This window comes from Rhineura floridana, chromosome 7 (assembly GCF_030035675.1).
Source record: "Rhineura floridana isolate rRhiFlo1 chromosome 7, rRhiFlo1.hap2, whole genome shotgun sequence".
Taxonomy (NCBI): domain Eukaryota; kingdom Metazoa; phylum Chordata; class Lepidosauria; order Squamata; family Rhineuridae; genus Rhineura; species Rhineura floridana.
In genome coordinates, this window is record NC_084486.1 from 68,292,048 (window position 1) to 68,305,253 (window position 13,206).

The 13,206-nt window shown below is 41.5% G+C and overlaps 1 pseudogene; it reads right to left on the minus strand.

The window, feature by feature from the left end:
• Positions 1-5,405: 5,405 nt before the first annotated feature.
• The window catches only part of LOC133389667 (dihydropyrimidinase-like), a 78,713-nt pseudogene continuing 70,912 nt past the window's right edge, over positions 5,406-13,206 (minus strand).

Below are 13,206 nucleotides of genomic sequence, written 5' to 3' on the forward strand. Positions count from 1 at the left end.
GCCAGTCAGTCAAGGACACAGAAATCCCCATAGAGCACAACCTGACCAGGGGGGGGTGCAGTTAGTGCAGAATGCTGTGGCAAAATTGCTGACATGAGTGAGACCCTTTCAGCACATACCTCTGCTCTGAAATCTGCACTGGTTGCCAATCTGCTACCAGGCCAAGTTCAAGGTGTGCTTTCCATGTTATGGGTTCCACATAGTTCTTGTTCTGCTCTTGTAAGAAATCAGTCCTTTAGTGTGGCAGCACCTATATTTTGGAACTCTCTGCCTATTGACATTAGGCAGATTCCTTCATTGTACTCTTTTCAGCACCTGCTAAAAACATTTTTGTTAGGCAAGCCTAACGTTTTTTATCTGTTTTTAACTCATTGTTCGTTTTATTATTTTGAATGTTTTTAAATACCTGTCTTTAACCGTTTTTGCCAATAATTTTGTTTTAATTCCTTTTATAAACTGCTTTGAGGTTTATTACAACAAAGCGGTATATAAATGTTGTAAATAAAATACATAAATAAATTTTGGAGTCACTGTGGCCCTTGGGTCTCTTTTTTCTTTTAGGCACAAAGGAATATGCCTTATATCGATTCAGGCCATTTAATACCATCTAGCTCAATACTGATGACATGGACTAGCATTGGCTCTCCAGGATTCCAGGCAAGAATCTCTTCCAGAGTTTGAACTGTGGACCTTTGCATGCAAAGCATGTGCTCTGCCACTGAGCTACAGCCCTGTTTAAAAAAGTATCTTTTAACATTTTCCATTCACTAATGAATGCACAGCATACTAGGGCAGATCCACACCATGCATCTAAAGCACATTCAACAACATTTGAAGCACGTGAATCCCACCACAGAATTATGGGAACTGTAGTTTGTTAAGGGTGGTGGGAACTATAACTGTGAGGGGGAAACTTCACTTCCCGGGATTCTTTGGGGGAAGACAGGATCTGCATTACTTAATAAACTTTACCTGCATATAAATAATTTTAATTAAATTTCAAAATGGAAATAAGCTACAAAGTTGGGTGATCATGGGCTACACACCATCTCTCAGCCTAATCTGCCCCTCAGGGTGAAACAACAGAGGGGGACCATGACCACCCCAAGGAAGAAGGGCATATTTAAAATGTAGAGGAAATAATTTGTAAATAATAATTCACAACCATAGTGTGAAATCAGATACATATCAAGTCATAGTATGAAGAAATATTTATATAAGCATGAGTGTCAAAGCTGTTTATTATTTACACAACCTGTAAATATATTTATAGTGCAATCCTATGCTTATTTATTCAGAATCAAATCCCAATGTATTCACTGGGGCTTACTCAGACAGGGAAGCATACACAGGACTGCAATTCAGTGATAAGGAACTTCACTCACCTAATCCAAAATTCAGAATCATGCCACTTTAAGCTGTTTGGCAACTGTTTATACTTGTTTTATGGTTATTGAATTTTAAATGGCTTTATTTCTTCTTGTGAGCTGTCTTGGTTTCCAAACCTATCTCACAGGGTTGTTGGAAATATTCCATATATACACACACACTAGAGACGTAAAAATACATACAGCCCATATAATAGTTTATTGTCAAAACCAGTTGGCCTTTGCAGAACTTTTTTTTAAAGTATTAGTTTGCTGCCAAATAAAAGCAGTGACACCTAAGTAAGCCCTGCCCAACTGCTTAAAAAAAAAAGGATCAGAGGGGGAGAGAAAGATTTATAACACAATCCTTTTCTATGTTCATTCAAAAGTCCCATTGATTTTTAGAACAATGCTAACCATGTCTACTCAAAAGTAAGTCCTACTGAATTCAGTGGGGTTAACTCCTAGGTATGTGGAATTAGCATTGCAGCTTTACTTCCAGAAAAGCTTCATATTGGGAAGATTTGAAAACAGGTTATGAATAAGACAAATAAACTGCCCTCTTCAACAGTCCAGTAAAATTTAAACTTCCTTGACTCCTTAATTAGAAAAGTATAACACAGCAGCATGTACACTTCTTAAAACTTCTGTTCAAAAATTAGTTAGATAAAATGTATAATATGCCATTTTTGGCAAGTAATTAAAAAAACCCCTGCATGCACATTTTTATCATAATTATAACTAAAATTGTTTGTTGTGTATGCCCCCAAGATCCTGCTGTGATCTTCTGTTGTAGTGCAATCCTATGAATGTTTACTCAGAAGCAAGTCCCAATTCTGTATAGAGAAAGTACTCCTTATGCTGCTGAAAGCTATATATTTACTGAATTCCTGATGTGAGACAAACAGGAAAAGGAAACTGTTCTCAGAACTTGAAATGGGGGTTTAGCTATTGCCTGGGGGTCAACAAGTCTTATTAATCACAACTCTGATTTCCGAGGATGTGGACAAGATCCTTGGAGAGGCGAGAGCCACCACGTTTGCTAGACCCTTGCCCTTCCTGGCTCATTAAGAGTGCCAGGGGGGGACTGGCCGACTGGGTGAGGGAAGTGGTAAATGCCTCTTTACAACAAGGCAGAATTCCAATGTGCCTAAAAGAGGCAGTTATAAGACCTTTGTTGAAAAAGCCCTCCCTGGATCCCTCTATAATGGGTAATTATCGGCCAGTCTCCAACATTCCATTTCTGGGTAAGGTAATAGAGCGTGTGGTGGCTGTCCAGCTCCAGAGATTCTTGGATGAAACGGATTATCTTGACCCATTTCAGTCTGGTTTCAGGCCTGGCTACGGGACAGAGACGGCTTTGGTTGCCTTGGTGGATGACCTACGCAGAGAGCTGGGCAGGGGGAGTGTGTCCCTGTTGGTTCTACTGGACCTCTCAGCAGCTTTCGATACCATCGACCATGGTATCCTTCTGGGCCGCCTTGCCAGTATGGGACTTGGGGGCACTGTGTTGCGGTGGCTCAGCTCCTTCCTGGAGGGACGAACCCAGAATGTGGTGCTGGGGGATTCCTGTTCGACTCCTTGGCCGTTGACATATGGGGTCCCTCAGGGCTCAGTTTTGTCCCCCATGTTATTTAACATCTACATGAAACCGCTGGGTGAGGTTGTCCGGGGGTTTGGGGTTCGGTGTCATCAGTATGCGGATGACACCCAACTCTATTTCTCCTTTCCACCTAAAGCCAAGGAAGCTGTCCTGGTCCTGAACCGGTGCCTGGCATCAGTGATGGACTGGATGAGGGCGAACAAATTGAAATTAAATCCAGACAAGACAGAGGTGCTGCTGGTTAGTTGAAAGGCAAATCAGGGAATAGGGATTCAGCCTGTGCTGGATGGGATTACACTCCCTCTGAAGACACAGGTTCGCAGTTTGGGTGTGCTCCTGGACTCAGCTTTGAACTTGGAGGCCCAGGTCTCTGCAGTGGCCAGGAGTGCTTTTGCCCAGCTAAGACTGGTGCGCCAGCTGCGCCCGTTCCTGGAGATGCCTGATTTGACTACAGTGATGCATGCCTTAGTTACATCCCATTTAGATTACTGTAATGCGCTCTATGTGGGGCTGCCTTTGAAGACTGTTCGGAAACTTAAACTGGTACAAAGAGCTGCAGCCAGAGTGCTAACTGGGGCTTGTTACAGGGACCATACAACCCCCTTGTTACAACAGCTCCACTGGCTGCCAGTTTGTTTCCGGTCACAATTCAAAGTGCTGGTTTTGACCTATAAAGCTCTATACGGCCGAGGTCCAGGCTATTTGTCAGACCGTATCTCCCCATGTGAGCCTGCCCGGGCATTGAGATCCTCAGGAGAGGCCCTTCTCTCAGTCCCAACACCTTCGCAAGCGTGATTGGTGGGGACGCAAGATAGGGCCTTCTCGGTGGCTGCCCCCAGGTTCTGGAACTCTCTTCCTAGGGAAGCACGAATGGCCCCTTCCTTGCTATCCTTCCGTCGGCAGGCAAAGACTTTTTTATTCCGACAGGCTTTTGGACTAGAAGATGTTTAAGATAGGGCCTCATAAGGTCTGTTGTATTGTTCTATGGTCCTATTCTTAATGTTTTAAATTGTCTTAGTATCTTAAGTGTATGTTTCATGGTTTTAATGTCACGAATAGTTTAATTCTATTTTAATTGTATATTTCTGTATGTTTTTTTACCTATGTGTAGTTTTTATTTGTAAGCCGCCCTGAATTCCAGTTTAGGAAAAAGGGCGGGATAAAAATAAAGATTCATTCATTCATTCATTCATTCACTTATTGGCTAAAAACCTGAAAGGGCAGGGATTAGGACAGCCGGTACTGACAGAAGTTGCGGGGGGAGGCTGACATTTTGGTTTATATCCTTTGAACCAGACCACTAAGAAACTTAATTTTTTTAAAATGAAAGCTAAGAGTTCAGAGATTAAAGTGCTTCATCTGGAGACCCAGAGAGGACCCCCAACACCTGGCATCTCTGGGTGAAAACTGGACACCTGGCAACCTTACTGCAAATAGTTAAAAGCAGGCCTCTACGTTAACTACATCTGCAGGCCTTCCTAACCAGGGTTGCCAGGCTCAGGGCCTGAGAATGATTCTGTATCTTTAAGAGAAGAGACAATTCAGCCAAGTGCAGGTTTTCTTGCAACACTGTAATGGGAAAAACCACAAGAATTCACCTTGTGGTTTTTCCCATTACAGTGTTGCAAGAAAACCTGCACTTGGCTGAATTGTCTCTTCTCTTAAAGATACAGAATCATTCTCAGGCCCTGAGCCTGGCAACCCTATTCCTAACCCCTTTGGAGCAGCTCCTTTCTTCCTGGGCCTGACTGGACTGATGGAATCTTCCAAGAGCAGTCAGCCCGCCACCCTGAAATCCTACATACTGAGCATGTTCAATCAGCTACTTCTAGGAGGAATGTTATGTGTATACAGGGTAATTCAGTGTTCTGAGCTGGATGTCCCAGTGTGTGTATTTACTTAAGAAGCAGGCTTTTCCCCTGTGTTTAAATCACTGAGACTTAAGACTTAGTAAAATAAGGAAAGCTACTTTATTTATAGAAATACATAGATAGGAAATGCATACCTAGTTCTAACTAGCTAAGTTGGAGGTGCAATGCCCAGACTTGGGTATGGCCGTCATGGTTCAGGAGAGAGAACAAAGACAAAGATATCTCCTCTCTCTCTTCAGACAGTTGAAGAAGAGTAAACAGAAAGGAGGGTCAGACGTGAGGTCAGCTTCCCTGAGACTATCAGTTTACAACTGAAGGAAGTTAGGTACAGAAGACCACAGGGAAAGGTGGGCAAGCCTAGCTAACTGGAGAGCCCTAACTCAATCTTCCTTCTGGAATATAAAAAGAAACCCAAATGGGAGTTGCTTTTGCCACATTTCTAACGAGGAGAAGGAGGATGATAATTGCCATACTGTATGCTGGTAAATACAGGCATGCTGGATTTCACTATTTCAACTGTTTAATACTGTCATCAATACAAAAAACTGGAATCATCTCTGAAGCTTATGGCTCTATTATTACATCAACCCTGGAGGAGTGTCTGCTGGTGTAACTGTTACCTGTAAGATTGGCTTGTTCATCTCCTTTATAGACAAGAAAATGATATTCTCGTATCTTCAGGTCTTCTTTTCCGGCACTGACAACCCTGAGGAACAGAAACAGCAAGTAAGAAAAATGGATCACAATAATTTTTCAAATAGTATAACTTGCTAGATACACAAAGGCACAATGAAATTTTCATCTCTCTCACACACAGTGCTTTTTTCTATTTCAACTCTTCCTATGAAGAGATGAACTAAAGAGCAGGTAACATGAGATGGGCTTGTACAGACAATATTTTGAAGGTATGCAACTAGCAACACCTTCTAACTCTGGCCTTGACCTGTCCTTACCACTAAGGCAAATGAGTGTTGGACCAGAGTGGGCTGATAATTCCACATGACAGGAGTGATACAATCATCTTACTTAAAAAAATAATAAAGAATATGTGCTGCTTGGGTTTCCATTTCAGACACAAATAGTAATTGTTGGAACGTCATCTCCTCTGATCTCTGGCAATGTTTATACCTAAATCAGTAAACAATGTAGCCCTTATACATTTTAAGATTATATAGTCCTGCTTTTCATAAATGAAAAAAAAATCTTACATGTGGTACCTGCAACAAAATGTTGCAGTACTGACTGTTCAGATCTGTTCAAGGTTCCAGCTAGCCAGCCATACCTCTTTCCATACTCCATTCTGTTCCCCTTGGCCTACTTTCCACGGTCCCACTCTTTGCTCTTGAGTGGGTGTACACAGGAGTAAATAATGCCCGATACGACTACACTTTATTAGAATTGTAGGAAGTTGAAAGGGAAAACCAAGGGGGCCAAATCTCTCCAGAATATTTGGAGGTTATTCAAAACCACAATAATAGAAGCTCAGCTAGAATGTAGGTTGCAGATCAGGCCAAGAAGATGTCAGTGTGGTTAATGAGCAGATTCAAGGAAGCTATTAGAGGGGAAAAGATGTCTTTCAGAAAATGGAAGCCATATCAAAATGAGAATAAAACACAAATATTGGCAAAAGAAATGCAAGCAGGCAATAAGGAATAAAAAAAAAGAAATTGAGGAACACATTGCTAAAAACTAGGGTTGTGCATTTGCTTTGTTCGTATCCCAAATCCTCAGATGAGGGTATTCAGACTGAAGCAGAGCCCCTCCCAGGTAAGATGAGCCCCCTCCAAAGTGATCTGCAGTGAATAGGTGTATTCCCCTCACAAGCTCTTTGGATATAATTGGATATAACCCCCCCCCGCCATCTCCAAAATGATAGAAAACAATGTAAATACCATATTAGGGAAACGCCAGGGTGGGGAGAGTGGGACGGGGGTGAACAGAGCTGGAGTTTCCTTATCGAGAAGTCTATCTTCCAGTCCAGGGCTAGAATCTCACCCAACATACTCCAGTCCCAGTGCTTGGGATGAGGGATGCTGATTCTATAGAACCTTTTCCCTTGGTGCCCTTTTTCTCACTCTTCGGTAAGTTCTCTGAACGTTACAAAGTGTTGGTTGGTGGCATTGTGATTCAGCTTGTCACTTATTTACCCTTAACCCATCCTTCTACCTGTTTGTTTTCTTTCAATTCTAATCTTTTCCATCGTTCCCAATCCATCCCAGTCCCAATTGTTTGTTGCGTCTTGGGTGTGTCTTATATTATTAGGGACCAATCCAAACCCAAGATCTGCTGGAATGAGCAGGGTCTGGAATAGGCAGATCTCCGGCTGAGCCTTGGCTCAGTTGGGTCTCAGCTGGCCAAAGTCCCTCATCCTGGCTTAGCCAGAGGTATGCTGCCATAAGTCCTCCATCCTGGCTCAGCTGAAGCCGGCTGAGCCGAGGCTGAGGTAAGTCCCCAAAAAGGGGCATTCCAGGGGAGTGACAGGACAAGGTTAAACTTGCCCCTGTTCCAAATTCCGTTCAGCTTGGTCACCTGACCTAGCAACCCAGTGGCAGTTACACTGGCAAAAAGGGTGGTGCAAGTCAAATGCTATTTTAAAGGCTTGTTCTCCCTCTGCCAGGCTTGGGCTGGCTCAGCTGGCAGTAAATGGAGTTTGGAATAGGGGTAAGTTACATTGGCATAATTTGTGCTAGTGTAAATTATGCGGGCTTGCTATAGTTTGGATTGCTCTGCAGTGTCACTCCCCCCCCCCTAATTTTAGCCAAAGTATTTTGGAACATAGTTTGTTTTGGATTTCCCCCCCAAAGAACTGTCCCCCGATTTGCCTGTTTGAAATTTGGCAACGGTTAATCCCCTCTTGAGAGACTAGTATGTTTACAGGTTTCATGTACCTATGTAAAAACAAACAGAAAGAAGACCATTTTGTTTCCCAGTACCAATCAACGGGAGGACTGAAGCTTACGTTTTCTGAATATTGTTTCGGATTTGGTTCTGAGGTGAGCCTCCCCCCTGAGCGATCCGAAATGAATAGGAGCCCAATCCGAAGTGCCATATATGCCCCAAAGCAAATACATTAGAAGCCATTTTGGCTACTTGAGGATAGGCACTTGGAGAATGTGTTTGCTATTAGTGTATAGGATGTGAGCCTGGAAAAAAGATATGAATAATTGTGAAAATCTATAATATCTGATGAAGACCCCCCTGCCTTAACTCTTCTGCATGAGGAAGGCAACTGCATCAAAAGATGGATGCCTGTAGAATCTAAAATATGAAATGAATCTCCCATTTAATGGTTGGCCATGGCGGTCTTTTCCAACCCTTTAAAACATAATAATGTATTTGTTTAAATGATTTTGTACCAATTTACATTTTTCTTTCACTGTCCAAAAACACTTTGCAGCTTCATTTTATTTTCTGGGTGGTGACAGAATAGTAGGAATGGAGATAGGAAATAAATAGCTGGGGGAAATAGACTATTTTTCATACTATTTCTTTTTTGACAATGTTCAGCCTTGTTTGACATCATCTTTTACAATCTGTCTCCACTTTCTCTCTTCCTCCATTAGGTCACTGTAATGCAGAGTTGCAGAAACAGCATGTGTATATAAACATATATATGTAAATTAAGGCTGCAATCCCATACACACTTTTCCAGGCATAAGTGCCATTGAACCCAGTGTAACTTATTTCTGAGGAGACGTGCATAGGATTGCATTACTAGTAATGTATCTACAAGCAAAGTATCTGTTCTGCAACATATCTGTCTTTATAGCAATTCCAATAATTTTAAAACATTCTGTAAATTTATGAATCTCGTATGTTCCATTTCTGATACTAAAGTAATTAATTTTCCCACTTCTATAACATTCCACAAAATTTAGAATCTACGTCCTTTGTATTTTGCAAGTAGTTTTTGCAGCAGCTTATATATATGTATGCATGTATAGGCTTGTAACAGAGGCAGGCTTTTTCATGGGTGGCACCAGTGTTGTGGAATGCCTTCCATGTTGAAATATGAGAGGTTCCATCGGTATTGGCATTCCGCTGGCTCCTGAAAACACATCTGTTTAGACAAGGATTTCCCTGAACATGAACTTCTGATTTTATTTTATTTTTTAAAAAAGCTATTTTAATTTTCATGTTTTAACTGTTTTTATTGTATATTTTAATTGTTTTAATGTTCTGATTGAATTGTAATTGGGTATTTTAATTATATTTCAATTTTATAATTGATTGTATAGTTGTAAACTGCTTAGAAATAATTTTGCCATATAAGTGGTATATAAATCATCATCAACAACTTATTTAAAAGAGAATAACAAAATAATAATGGTGTCCTTGACTTCAGATTATTATATCTTGTTATAATGGAACTAATTTCACATATGACCTTCCAGACTATGTTAGAGGGATCACAGACTTGGATAGTGGCAGATCTGTGTTCAGATCTAAAGACTTAAGAGGAGAGATAGTAACTTGTAAAGATACAAACTGGAGTGAACTCTCCATGAAGTAAGAACTTGATACAAATGTGAGAATAAGGCTGATCTGGTGATGCAACAAGGTAAAGAAATCTACTTTGAGTGGCATTGTGAAGAGGGGGTGCATGAAGGCAAAAGCTGGTCTGAATGTTGCAGTGAGATTTTTTAACTAGGGATGTGTACAAGAAAAATAACTTTGCTTCAGATTGGGGCAGCTTCTCTTTCGACTATTTTGCTTTGGATCTGAGGTGGAGTCTTAATTCAGTTACTATTCAATGCTCTGGATTTCTCCCCATTGACTATAATGGGGAAACCAACAAATAACTACAGATTTTCAATGTTTTGACAGAATTGGATGAAATTTGCCTATAAGTTCCCCTTTTTTTGAGGGGATGAAACCTGCCAATTGTCAAATAGGTGCAGGGCCTTTGTGAAAGGAAGCTTTAGATTATGAATGACTTTTATTTTGTTGCAGAATTTCAATGAAATTTTCAAGCATAGTACTTTAGGGAATAAAGCATGCCAGATTTTGGACGGAAAGGTGTGGTTTTGTGTTAGGTACCTTTAAAGTCGATTTGTGTGTGTGTTTGTGTTGATTTTGCCACCTCTACCTCTCCTTCCAGAAACTAACTTGGGGACATCACAAGCATTACATGTTCCTGTTTCAATAATATAACACTGTGTGACTAACACAGAGCACTTCCAGATTACCCCTTTTTTGGGATGGGATTCAATCACATACTTGAAAATTCAGGCTGCACAATTAAAGTCGATTTGGAATTCTTGTGCAACATACCTGCTTTCCCCTCAAAATAGACTTTTTGTGATAAAGAAAGTGATGGGAAAATGCACTGGGGATAACATTTGCTTGACACAACACCATCTAACCTCCAAAGCAATCAGAATGAATGTTCAATATACAGGCCATCTGGAAGTCACACAGAACAGACACACAACAAAGAACACAGACATGGGGTCAGTCAGATACTCTACTATTAGTTAGAGAGAGATTGATCTATAAACAGTAAATCAAGTACAGCTGAGACCAGAATATGGGGGAAAGGGAAAGTGACTTACCTGATAACCAATCCAAGGTGCAAACAAACAGCAGCAAGAGCAACAAGACTTGAGATGCAAAGGATAGCATTTTAGGAAAGGGTTTTAGGTTAGGATGGGCTGGACTGCAATAAGGTCACACAACTAAAACATACCCACCAACAACTCCACAATGTTGCTGTTCCTGGGAGACTCAACTTGAAACATACCAATTCTGGGAAACTGGGACAATGTCTGTTATTTTTCTTCATTGTGTCTCCCAAATGTACTGTGACTTGAGAGTCCTAGCAAGGTCATTCTCTGGTTGGAAGCTACAACTCTCAGTCAGAAAACAACAACCCCCTCTTCTTTTCCTCTGCCTGGCATTTTCCTTTTATGAAGAGCTTGGGGAGCTCAGGTCTGTATCCAATTGATCAGAACTCTCCCCTCCCCTGACAACACTTCTCTGAACCTTTGGAAGTAACCCGCTGTGCTTCACACTGCTTTGGACAAGACCCACTTCTCTTTGGAAGAGATGTAAATGTCTTCAAAGTGGCCTGCTTCCACTTGGTAGTGTATGGTGTTGACCCTCACAATGTTTTGGGCTGGCACTGGGTGAGAAGTTAGATCCGGGTGCAATAAGTATGGCTTTAAGAAGCATTTTTATAGCTTGATTAATATATGATGAATTAAATAATCATTTTTTACTCACACATGTGAGTAATTATTTTATGCATGTATGTGTTTAGAAGGATCCAATGGCAAACATTGTTTGTTTCCACTATGTTCAAATTATACAGCCACAAGAGTGACTGTATACTATAGCCAGAATGGATTTTTCACATTCCACAATGCTAAATTGAAAATACCAGAGCTTGGAAAAGTTACTTTTTAAAACTAAAACTCCCATCAGCCCCAGCCAGCATGACCACTGGATTGGGCTGATGGGAGTTGTAGTTCAAAAAAAGTAACTTTTCCAAGCTCTGGAAAATACCCCCATGCCATTCTGATGCTGCCCATAAGCTCATTTCAAAACAAAACCTTACAAAACATATAGTCCTGAACTCAGAAACGCTTGCTTAACAACCGTTTAAATTTTCATGGTGATATACAAAACAGTCAGAGAGAATCGAGAGTTCGAAGTGTAAAAAGAGAGAAAAAAACAGACCCCTTTTGGACTTTTTGTTGTGAGTTATTTTTATCATTTGTTGAAATTAATAAAAAATCAGCAATGCTCACAGAGTACCTGTAATCCTAATACTGACCTTGCCCGAAACTCTGACCTTCATCTTCTGCAGTTTAAAAGTTAAAAAATTGCCTAGCTGATCTTTAATTAATTTATGAAATTGAGCACTACAGTCAATGATAAGTCTGGGCATGTTCAGTAAGAACCAACTGTCTGTGTTCTAAAAGCCAGACTCACAGCTGCTTGGCTTGGCTAATGAGGGGGGCACACCCATGCCAGACCTTTATTTTACTTTAGACAGTCATGGCTTCTCCCAAAGAATCCTGGGAAATGTAGTTTATGAAGGGTGCTGAGAAGAGACTCCTATTCCCCTGACAGAGCTCCAATGGCCAGAGTGGTTGAACAGTCTGCCACTCTGATTGAAGCTCTGTCAGGGGAACAGGGTGTTTCCTAGCAACTCTCAGCACCCTTTACCAACTACACTTCCCAGGTTACTTTGGAGGAAGCCATGACTTTCTAAAGTGAAATGAAGGCCTGGTGTGGATGTGACCAGAGACAGCTTTGGTTTAAATTTGGGTGGGAGGCTACATGTGCCTGCTGTAGGATAAAAAGGTGGGGGAAATGCTGGAATACTGTTCACAATGTTTTCTTTTTGGAAAGGAAAGGGGCTTTCTTTCTGCCCAGTGTCCACTCACCCAATCTCCTCCCTTCCTCCTCCTCCTCTCCCTCTTCCTCCCTCCCTGCCCTTCCCCCAGGACAGTTTCACCTATCCTAAGCATGACTGCACAGGAGTAAATCCCACTGAACTCAATAAGCATGCAAATGATCAGACCTGCCTTTCCCCTCCTTCCCTTCTCCTTTCCCTTCCTCCTTCCTTCTTCCCTGCCCATTTCAGTCCTCCCTCCCTCCCTTGGTCAGTTTTACATAGGCTAAGCATTATTGCGCAGGAGTAAATCCCACTGAACTCAATAAGCATACAAATGATCAAACCTGCCCTCCTCCTCCCCTCCCCTCCCCTCCCCTCCCCCTCCTCCCCTCTGCTCTTCCTTCCCTCCCTCCTCTCCCCATCCTCCTGCCCTCCCCCCTCCTCCCCTCCCCATCCCCTGTGGTCAGTTTCACCTATCCTAAGCATGATCGCAGGGGAGTAAAGCCCACTGAACTCAAAAAGCATGCAAATGATCAATTCATTCTCAGCAAACTTGCACAGGATTCCATTTCTTACCTTCCAGATTAAAAAACAGAGAAATTCACTAATAGGCAAAAAACCCTTGTGGTTTGGGAACATACCTATAGCCAACAGATATTTCTATCAAACTTTAAAAAGCAGGAAAATTGAGCAGCGATAGTGAATGCACCAGGGGAGCAGGAGACATGACCTCCTCTCTGAAATATTGTACAAATGCGTAAAAATGCAAACACCATTTGGGTTGGTCTTTCACAGTCCAATCCACTTCCTGTGTAGCTTGGAAGAATTTGGTAACATGTGCCTCTGAGCAATGCTGAGTGGTGGCAACACCTGTAATCAGCCCAAATAATGTGCTATGCTGATCTTGTTTTAGCAGGGAGGAAGCAACAATATTAAGACAGTTGATATAGCTCAGATAGTCACTTTAAATATGTTTGATTTACTTTGCAATTTTAGTGAAGTTTCCTATAGTAAATCATT